Genomic DNA, 11,979 nt, shown 5'->3' with positions numbered 1-11,979 from the left:
AAGCCTGTCGGTACCCCAGGACTGGGGTACCCCCTCTTGCTGTGTCTAGGCAAGAGTCTCGTAGTTATCCTTAACTACACCCTGACGGCCGAGCAGCCGGACCCCTATGGTCCGGAGCCCTACTCTCCCGGCAAACGGCCCCAGACCCGCTCCCCGCTTGGGGAGGGTTTCGGTGACGCCACGTGTCCCGGAGGAGGTAGCCCTCAGCCAAAACAGCTGGAGGCCCCGGACCTCCCAGGGAGTACCGGACCCCCGCCAGGTCCCGGACCCCCATATACTATCCGGACCCCTCAGCAGGGAGGAACCGACACCCTGCCTGGGGCTAGTCCGGAGCCGCCACGTGTCCATAGGTGCGGACACGCATGCGGGCCACGTGGCTTCCACTGGAAGACTCGCCTACCTACCGCATTCAATGCGGTAGGCGGAACAGAGCCAGAGGCGGTTTGTGCTCGGTTCCACTGTTGATCGCGTGTTACCAAGGCACACAGTGCAGTCGCTAGCGCCGCCCATGCCGCGTATGTCAGTCTACAATGCCAGTTGGACACAACAGCTCAGTTTCGCCCATTATGACACCTGCACGGTAGCCTCGACAGACTACGCCGCAAGCTACACTACCTCAACGGGCGCCTCGCCGATGGGACAGAAGAAGACCCCCCTCGGTCAGAGATCTACAAGGCGATGAAGCGTATCTTGCAAGAGATTCTCCATTGCTGTACCACCATTAGTATCTATCTAGTATAGTATACCTCATTGTTGGGCCCACCTGTCGGGGTCCAACGCCTGTATACGCGTCCTCCTTGCTCTATAAAAGGGAGACGCCCGTTAGAGAAGGACTTGGGCCAAAAGGAAGCCGGGCTGGGCAGAGGATAGACTCATTCATACTAAGTACACCACACAGTGGATGTAGGGTATTATGCTCCGGCGGCCCGAACCACTCTAAATCCATGTGTTCTTGCGTTCTTGCCCCTGAGCTAGATCGGCCTAATAGCTTGGCACTTCCCCGAGTACTCCCCCTCGGGGGAATAGGCGGGTGCGTTCTGCCACCCAGCTATGGGTACCCCCAAAAGCCCACGACAAAGCCAAACCTTGCATTTTGTTCTGCTTGGCTCCTTGTGCGTCTGTCTCCCTCTTGGACCAAGGAGGGCTGTATCAGTGTTAGGGTGTTCACACTGCTCCTTGGCTGCATTCTTTTCATTCCCTGCAAAAGGTTAGTAGACAACAAATATTCGAGAAATGTCTAGAGACTTTTTTTCTTTGAAAGTATTTCATCATCCCTCCTTTTTTCTATTTGTTGTTCACATCCATGCTTAATTAAAATCAATTCCAATGTTCAAATGGCATGGATCCCGAATTGCTTGCCATTATTTTGTTTCATCATTTTTCTAGAGAGATATTTTCTCTTCTTTGTTTATCAAAAGGTATTTATCTCTTTTTAATGTTGTTCTTCACAAAATTTATCTCTTTAGACAAGGCTGGGATAAAACTTGCACAAACATGAAGGAGCATTTTGATAATATACTCACAATGCACCTTTGAGAGGTGATCTGTGCTTCCCTTGCATGTTGTGCAATTTTTTTTTTGCTAATGTGTCTCCTGCGCCTTTGTTTATATCCAGCATAAACATGAGGACTTACGCATCAATTTTGAAAATTTCCTATAGGGGTTAATCCATAAAAAGATATGCATCCAATGTCTGTGATAGTATTAACTCAACGGTTCATTAACCAAACTCGACACCTTGTCTAATTTGATTAAAGAAGGCTATTTTAACCTAAGTACCATGCTTAAATTAAAAAGCCTATGGATATACCAATTGAATACATCCAAACCAGAGCATACGAGCATAAACAACGGAGGCATGAATTTCAAAGATCAAGCTATGTTCAAATGGAGATTAGTGAACTCGGGGTTACATACCTGAATGCACTTACCACCTACATGTACGATGGATGGATGTCTTGATATTGCTGCAATGGTGGCCTGGTCATATTTGTTTGTCGATGACTCCTCCATTCTTGATGCGAGCTGAAGTAATGGATGATACATAGACCATGCTGTAACATCCATAAAAATTCATCCAATTAAATCACTCCCTAAAAATTGTTTTCAAAATCTTTTTCGTCGATGAGCTCAAATTGTTTCAAAATCTTTTTCTGTTCGAGCTCCCAATCTCCCGAAATTTTCTCCTGGCATTTCGCCGTTCCGACACCAGTACCGATCGTTGTCTCATCTCTCTGTTCTTCCCCGATCTGCGTGCATGTCGCTGTCCGGCCAAACGCCGCGGCACACGCGTGGCCGACCGCCGCCGCGAATCCCGCCACATCTCTCTCTCTCTCTCTCTCTCTCTCTCTTTCCTTTTTCTTTTTCTCCATTTTCTTTTCCCGACGCGTGGCCCATTACCACCCAGAGTTGTACAGTGATGTACCATCTGATGTAATAAATGTGTTATCAGCCTCCTAGGACTGATATTTGTATCACATTTAAGTCACCTCTTGTGAGGGGATGCTTCACATGCTGACTTAGGTGACAACAAGGCTGGGTCACTGTTGATGCTCCTTAGCACCCCCGATTTATATACCGCAAGCGCACGGTTTCGTGTAGCTTTTCCCTTAGAGTATTCCCCCAAGGTTTATCAATCCACGGAACCAAAGAGACAAGAAACAATCTACTAGCATAGAGATTCCTTTGTGTTGAGATGGTGAAAACGAATCTAATCTACTAAAAACACGACAAACACCGAAGGTAGCAAGAGAAAGATATAGATAACCAATCTAGATCACCTAGATCATGCATATGTTGTAGTTCCAGCTAGATAAAGTGAAGTAAGATAGATGTGAATCTCAATGAAAAGCCTCTTTAAACCCAAAATCTCCAATCCGATCCCTCGATACCCAACCTACTAAGTGGCAACGGCCTGTCACGATGCCACACCTTTCAACGAGATACCCTGAAGCAAGTCGAACCCCCTTTGGTAGTTCCGCCATTAACCTCTAGCCACCATGACTACAAGATCATGCTAAGTGATCTATCTCGATAATAGATCTAAGATGAAGCGAACCCAAAGAAAAGAACGAAATCGAAAGAGGAGAACATGGTCGCTAAACATTCGGAAACATAAATAATTTCACCATGAATGATAGTACATCACAAGATCACATCCGGGGCCCTACCTTGATCTTGATGATCCTAGCTCCAGAACTCTGACGTGGTCTTCCTTGCAAGGTTCCCACGTCAGCTAGGGAAAACCCTAGACAACTAGCACGACCCTCGGCTCTCCGAGAGGTGTCCCTCTATCTCCTCTGCTCCTTGGCGTCATCTCCCGAATTGATCTCTGCGTGAACCTTGGGGAGGGGTCTTTAAATAGCCTCATGGAACCCTCGGTCAAAGGGGAGGTCGAACCGACCTAAAAAAGGTCTGGGTCGGTCGGCCCAATGAGCCTAGGCCGGCCGGCCTGGGACTTTCCTTCGCCGGCTTGTGCTCAACTTTCTCCCCAAGTCTCCTGGAATCTTCTAGAGTTTATGTCTTTCACGATTGCACCCCTTTAGACGTCGTTATCTTTGAGATTTCTTCGAGGAGAAGGATAGGATGGAAAATCCTTCCTTAAATATCTCTTTGCTTTGCTTAGCCCCGAAGTATCTCGATCTTATCTTGTGGGCTTTGTCTTTTGGGCTTCATTGGAGGGTGGATGTGCATGAACGGGCCTCTAATCATCATGGCCTTCAATCCTTTGTTCGGGCTTTGGCCTTCATCTTTCTTCGTGTCATCACGTGATCGTGGGCCTCGCCATTTCATGCTCCAAAATTTGTCAAAAACCTGCAAAAACGAAGTACCTCCAAAATATATGTGCAAACGTGAAAACGACCAATAATTGGGCCGAGGTTAGGATGGTTAGTGATTTTGGTATTAAATTCATGCCATTATCAAAGTTAAACAGGGGATATAATGGATACTTAAGGAGCGCCAACATTCCCCCCATGCTTAAACCTTGCTCGTCCTCCAGTAAGTCTTTGATAAAAATCAGCGCTGCCTTTCAGTGTCCAATCCCTGCACTTGATCATACACGAGAAAACACAATGCTCCCAAAATATTTTGCAATTAATAATTCAAGTTATAACCAGCTTTTTCAATGTGAAAGGTAGATACAAGTTAAATGCTTCCCCACAATTATTAAGCACATGCTCTCAAAATTAAACAAGTCTCAGAATTAAGAAAGTAAGTTCCATAAGTAATGCTAAACCAAGATCAATAATTCAAACCTCATTGCAATTTGCTCATGGAAACTCTCAGCTCATCTTGTCTCTCAATCTTGCTAGAACTCTCTCCTTTCTTTCTCTCATATGTATGTGTGAGGCTTTATCTGGAGCTCTGGAAAGGTTAGTCCTAACAAAAGATATTATAATCAAGATATTATCAAAACAAGAAACACTTCTTATGGATTTACCGAGACTCGTCAAAAAGACCATTGGAAAATAATTTCTTCGTGGAGAGGGAGAGAATGGAACACACACTTTAGATGGTGGACATGTGCAAATGGCAACGGTTGATCCCAAGGCACAACTGAAGTCCTTGTTATCGGATTGTACATGGTTGGAATAATTGAGTATAGAATAATCTTCAAAGTCCCTGGAGTTTAACGAAGCAAACGGGAACGAGGAGCTTTTCATCAGCATTCATTTTTTTTCTTTTCTCTCTTCCTCTTTTTTTTTTCTTTCTTTCTGCTCCTAAGAACCATTGGCAACACAATGCACTTACTCCACCTCCCCCCCATGCTTGAACTTTTGCTTGTCCTCAAGCAATGAAGTCATGATAACTTGATTGAGTGAGTGCACAAAACTTTATCAATTCTCTGGACTCAACTTTGGAATTTAATGGAGCATCTCCTCGTGAAAAGATTGAAGCCAACAGAGGAGGAAAAGGGGCAGGCCGGCCGGCCTAGGGGTGTTGAGCCGGCCGGCCTACTGCCTGTAGGCCTCACTTCTTCGGATTTTTCTTCTGCGAACTCTTTGATGCTTCCCAAGCTTATGTTTTACTGAATTTTGCTCTTGATTCCACTGTTTTGCCATCGAAATAAATATATACTCAATATATAGGTTGTGGTCAAGGAGGTGTTTCACAAAAAGATGTTTTTGGTTAGGGGTGGATATCCAGCGAGGTTTGCGATGTTCCCGGTATAGAAACTCACAATGCATGGATAGAATGGCTAGCAAAAGAGAGGTACGCAAAAATACGGAATGGTCAGCTTCTTAGTCTCGTACCAAAGAATATAAATCCTGAATTAATTCACCTGAAAATAATTCTTGCTCTATGGTTTGTTATGATATATCATTTAGGCTTGTAGAAGGGTAGAGCAATTGCAAAAGGTATCATTGACAAGGTTAGCTCAAAATTAAATCAAAATTAAATTTTCCTTGACAAGCTTAAGTAAGATAGCAAGAATATAAGATATGGGTCTTAATTTATCATAACCTCCACAATTGAATTAGCCGGCATTTAATTAATTTTCAGATCATGTTAGAGAGAGCATTAGTTTAATCATGCATAAACCAAGCACAAGAAAGTAGACAAAGCGGCAACGATCATCATATTTTAACATGGCACAAACTTTCTATCATCATTACTAACCATAACATTAAAGCGTAGGTGATGCATTTATTTATCATGGTGATGAAGACAATAGAAAACAAATTGCACACATGCTGAAATAAATAAAACAAAAAATTGCTACGCACACACAAGCTTGCACACATGCTGAAAATAAATGAAAAGAAATAGAAAATCCAAACCACACGTGTGGGCATTTTATTCATGGTCATGTCATTGATCAATCTCCTTGATTGGCTCTTGCATTGTATCCTTGATCAAAATACTGCTGAAATGCTCCTCCATTAAATTGTTCCGGTGTCGCCAGGCCTAGAAGTCCCATTTGATATGCAATTCCTGCAGTTCCATCTTCTAGTTGGGTTGTATGCCTCCGGATGGCATCTATATCTTCCATGTTTCTTCTCGCATAAGCACCCATAATTCTCATTCCTTGTTCTGATTGAGGGAGGTCAAAATATTGTGCTCCAAATGACGGATCGGGCATCTCTCCTTGATATGACGAGGGTGGGTAGCCGTAGTTGCTAAATGGTGGGGGTGCCGCCACAGCGTGCCCCCATTCTTGTTCTTGGCTTCCTTCCCACTGACTCATCCATCCTTGCGGGTATCCCTGCCCACTTGATGCACCTTGAAATTCATTCCTCCAATAAGCAGAACTTGGCGGTGGAAGGTTTACTTCCAAGTCTTCTTGTTGTGCCCATGACGATGTCCCTTCAATTAACCTTCCTCTTTTTGATTTCTTCACCTTTTTTCCAATATTTTCAACTCGTCAATCAGTCCTCCCTCTTGCAAATAATTTCAGCCTTTGATCGGGGAGGGAAATATCCATCTCAGAAATAGTAAATCCCTTCTTTTCATCCCCTCCGATATAATGGCCTTGCCTCAAATGATCAATCCCAATATCTCTTCCCGGGACATAAAATTTTTGGATCACTCGTAACCTCGGATTCATGGCTCGGGCTATCATTGAGAGATAACATCCCGAACCAACTTCTCCCGTGCCGGATGATGCTTCACAAAGCCACCTTTCAACCATGATGTTGGTGGGATCAATTACTTGCTTCTTCACCAATGCAGCATACATCCAATTTAATTCTTGGTCGGTGACCTTCGATTCTCTCATCCTCCCGAGAATTCTCTTGCTCAACCAAGAGTGGAATATTTGGAGGGTCACATTACTTATATTTTTCCTTTGGCGGTTGACATCTTTTGCTATTTTTGTCCAAAATTCATCAAGCTCTCTATCTTCAACTTGCACCATTTCATATGCATTATTTTTGAATCCGAGCAAGCTTCCTATTTCTCCATAGGTGATTACTTTCTCTTCATTCTTAAGCCTAAATTTCAGACATGGAACTTCTTCATCATCCACCACTTCCGTTGATTTTTCTAATGTCATGAACATCTCAAGAGCCACTTCTTCTTGCATATCAACCGTGACACCGTCGGAAAATAACTTCCAACTGATGTTCTCCAATAGCTCATAGATGTCATGATGAAATCCCAGCTTCACCAATGCTTCATCATCAAAATCATAATTTGCTCGTAGTCTTCCCTTCATGAACTTGAGCCATTCTTCTTCTTCCTTTGACAAGATAATAAACCCATATTCTGAATTCTTGGGCTTGTATGGTGGTGGTGCGGATGACCTTGTCGAACGTCGTGGAGGAGGTGGCATCCCTTCGGTGAATCTCATGGAGGAGCTTCTCGGGTCTCTCATACCACCAAGGAGCAGCATGTCGCTCCTCGGTGCGGGGTTGTCTTCCTCCATGCTCCGCGGAGACTCGGAGACCGAGTGCCTCCACGAAGAACTTGCCGATGCGTCGGATGTTGATGAACGCGTCCTTCTCCTCCCGGCGATGAACTTCATGAGGCCACTTATGGTGACTCCTTGCTGCACACACTCAAAAACAAACACACCGGGGGTTTCTTGCCGGCGGGAGAACAATATATCGAAGAGTGGAACAAACTAGGAATTGTGGTGAATTTTTTGAGATTTTTGGAGTAGATTTTGGTGGACGAATTTTTCAGGGCTCTAATTGATGTTTTTGGGCAAAGAACTTGAAGAACATAAGCAAGGAACTGAGTGAGGAGTATACCTGCCAAAGGGGAGCACCAGAGGGCTTAAATAGGGGCCAGGCCGGCCGGCCTAGGGCCTTGGAGCCGGCCGGCCTAGGGCATTTCTGGCTCCTCTCCACTTCAATTTTCTCTGGTGACTTCCTGGTGCAATTATTTGTTTCTGTCCAGTACATCTTGTATGCTTTGCACCATCCAAATCCCGTGAACCACTCCTTCTTTGCCTTTGATGTCCACTTGCAACATTATTTCTCCACTTTGTGTCATTCACCTTGTCCCATGCTTAATCATTCATCACATGGTGCCATCTTTGCTGAAAATCACATGTCCTTCCCATGCATGGCTGCTCCCTCCTTTGAATTATTTGCATGTGGTGGTAGGTAGAGAGCACTACTCTTTCCCGTGAACTCACTTTGATCAATGGGTGTTAATCAAGCACATAAACCCTTTCCAAATCATGCTTAGATGTTTAATCCTCCTCTAACTTCGAAATTTCAGAATTGACTAAAAGCATGCAATGAGTTTAAATGAATAATTAGAGGAGAATTGAAACATCTTTACATTTGTAAGTCGAAAAATATTTCCCGACTACATTAATTTTGGTTGCACCGGAACCGTTCACTTTCATGAATTGATAGCGAACAATCTCGAATTCAACCGTGGGTCTTGGGTTTAGGTTCTAATTTTTGACAAAATGAGAGAGAGATTTTTGAAAAAGAAAATAATTAAGGTTAGGAAAATTCTAGTCCTATGGTAATGAAACTGAAAATTCTCTCTATGTTTGTGCGAACCTACGCATCAAGAATTTAAGTAATATAAACATAGCGCGGCTCTACTCGTGTGTTTTAGCTCAACTTGGTCCGGCCGTCATGGACAGGACGGTCGCCAAAAATAGATATGGAATTTTGGATGTGGCTTTCTCAAGAAGAGGCAAATAAATCATAGGATGGCTCATGTCATTGGTTTAAAATAAGAGATAACATCCAAATTGAGATGTTCGACCGAATGACCAATTGTTCAAAAGTGTATCATGTTCTTGTGTAGCAAAATTCTCGACTCACTTACCTAAACTTTTTGTGGGTTGTCCTCCCGGCAGCTTATTCTTGACTCGACGAACGGTTTGCCTCCCGCAAAGCGCTTCGTTTATAGTCTATAGCTAGACTTTCTTCTTCTTCACTTCGGACCAACGCTCGGTGATGGCGCTGCAGTCTTGGGTACCCACTTCCGCACAATCCTTGGTGCGGGTTTGTCTTCTACGTTAGTCTTCTTTTTGGTCTTCACAGGCGGGCTTTTAGCTTTCTTCTTGACGGGTGCAACGATCTTCTTTGTCGCGATGGACGCGACGACTTCTATCTCCTTCTTCGCTTCCTTCTTGTTCAGCTCCTCTTCTTTCTTTGGCTTCTCCTCTGTGACACGGCGGTGAGGCGGAACATATTTGACATTGATCATGTTGCATACCTCGAGGCGTGGACGAAACTTGAATTCGCTTGTGGTGCCATTGATGTCGAACTTTATCTCCCCCTTGCCAACGTCGATGTTTGCCCTTGCGGTCTTGAGGAAAGGCCTCCCAAGTATGAGAGGCGCCTTGCTTCCTTCTCCCATATCGAGAATCACAAAGTCAATGGGGACTAAGTGTTCTCCAATCTTCACGGGCACGTCTTCGGCGATTCCCAAAGGATAGCGAACGGAATTGTCCACTAACTCTAGGCACATGGCGGTGGGCTCCGGCTCCGGTAAGCGTAGCTTCTCGAACACATTCTTGGGCATGACGCTCACACTTGCACCGAGATCACAAAGTGCTCTTTTGAACACAAGAGATCCAATGGAACACGGGATGGTAGGACATCCGGGGTCCCTTTTCTTTTCAGGAACTTCATTAGCGATTGCCGTGCTACATTCCTCGGTTAGCTTGACAGTGCTTGGCAGTATCTCGCGCTTGTTTCCCATGATGTCTTTGAAGTAGCGAGAATACGTCGGAACTTGTAGAGCGTCCAAGAGTGGCATATTGATGCTCAACCTGCGTACCATGTCAACCAATTTGTTGAACTGCTCATCTTCATATTTACCTTTGCGGTATCGTGGCCTTGGCGGTAGAATCTTGGTGTCTATATCATCTAGCTCAAACTCCGGCTCTTCGGTGACTATCTCTGGCATAGGAGTAGGTGCCTTCTCCTTGATGATGGTCTCCACTTCAACTCTTGGCTTAGGCTTCCTTGCTCCTGCTGCATGTTCGGGTTCTTCGGTCTCCTTTCCCGAGCGAATTTGAATTTCCTTTGCCATCTCCGGACTTTGAGGTTGCCCGGGCAATTTTCCTTCGTTGCTAGATAGGCGTTCGGCGAGCTAGGCTACTTGTGTTTCTAGCATCTTCATCATGTTGAGTACTTGAAGGTTAGAGCTCCCGACCTCCGTCACCTTGCCATCAATGTTCTCCAAGATCTTGTCCATAGCCTTAAACTTGGTGACGGTGTCTGTAACACCCGGTTTATAAAAGGACATAAACCGAGCAATCATATACGTGCCAGGATCAAGTCACACGTATATACAACAGAATGAACAGTATATCATAGCACATATCACGTAAAAAGATATAATAAAGCGAATACGAATGTTATTTATTACATTAATGACAAAAATGTCTGATACAGCGGAAGCGAAGTACAAATACGATAAAAACTCTCCGAAGCTGAGCAGGGCGCCACAGGGACATCGACTGGGATACGAACGCCTAGAAGTCCTCGTAGTCCTGGTAGCACTGAGCGAACTCCCTCGCATCGGCAGGAACTGAGCAGCAGTAGAGTATCCAAGAGGAAAAAGTAGAGGAGAGGCAAGAGTGAGTACACAACTTGTACTCAACAAGTATAACACAAACTATGAGGCTCTAAGGTTGGCTGACTCAACTGCATTAGCTTTTATGTCTTTGCAAAATTTTATTAAAGCTATTTACTACAAGTTGATGAATTACCATAAACCCGGTTACATAGTAATTAATCAAAATTAATCATGTTACTACTGAGAACCAAACCGAAACCACCAAGGTAACCCCGAGAGGCACCCCCTCGTCGGAAGGAGTTAACCCCACTAATCAAAAGGAGGATCTGGGCCGCTCATGACCGTGAGCACGGCTAGTATACCAGTTTTACACTCTGCAGAGGTTGCACATCTTTACCCACAAGTTGTGAGCTACGCCAGTTGTTCATCACACTTCCTTAGGTGAGATGACTAGCGACTCACTACGAGGCCTTTACAAAGAATCTCGTTGGTAAGGAATAACTACGAGGGTTGGATCGGCAACCCAAGGATATATATATAAAGGATAGATGTGGCTAGGAAATCCTTATAGGCATACAGTATTAAAATGCAGTATGAAAGTGTATTTAAAAGTGATAGGTTGTTCATGTTATACTTGCCTTCCTCGTACTGCTCCTGCTGCTGCTCAAACTGGTTGGAAGATGGCTGCTCCGGGTACTGGTACTGGGGCTCCTTCGGTAGCTCAACGTCTACTCACGAACACACGGCCAAAAACAAGGCACACAATAAGCATACAAGCAAACACTAACAAAAGCTAAGAAACAGTACATCAATACATAAAAACAGCACACTAAACTAGTCTAAAACTATTCTACGCGTCACAACGATTGCGTGGATATAAAGAACGCCTAAAACGGAGCTAAAACGCATAAACTAGAGCTAAAACAAGATCTAGGGGCTTATCTGCGAGAAAAACTAGGTTCCAGGGGGTTTTCTGCAAAAACCGAGGGTCTAAACATAATTAAACTAAAACTCTGAGGTCTAACTCGCAAAAACAGCAGCCAAGGACAGCGGGTTCTAATTTAAAGAAACTCAAGGGGTTCGGTGAAAAGTTTTGGGCCAAACTGCAAATATTTTTGAACTAGCAAGGAGTGTGGGTTGATTCAAGAAAAACTCAGGGGCTCTTTAGAAAGAAAACCAGGCCGAACCGGTATCTAAAGATATCAGCCATCAGATCTGGATCTTGCGGCTCGGATCAAAGAGGTAAGCTGATCTAATCCTAAGCGTCCAAGGCAGATCGGGCGGCTGGGATTCAACGGAGCGCGGGTCGGTGGTGCTAGTCGCCGGAGTTGGGGTCCCCGCGGCGGCGCGTGGGGAAAACTCGCCGGAGATGGCCGAAATCGGCCATCCTGGGGTCGACTCGACGGGTTTTTGGGTCGGGAGGACTCCACGCATCACGCGTGATCCACTAGGGAAGTTGTCCGGGTTCGGGGGTGATCGGGGTGGCATGCGCAGCGGTGGGGGCGGTCCTGCTCGGCGGAACTCGCCGGCGTGGGC

Source organism: Panicum virgatum, chromosome 6N (assembly GCF_016808335.1).
Source record: "Panicum virgatum strain AP13 chromosome 6N, P.virgatum_v5, whole genome shotgun sequence".
Classification (NCBI taxonomy): Eukaryota; Viridiplantae; Streptophyta; class Magnoliopsida; order Poales; family Poaceae; genus Panicum; species Panicum virgatum.
This window is presented reverse-complemented; position numbering follows the sequence as displayed.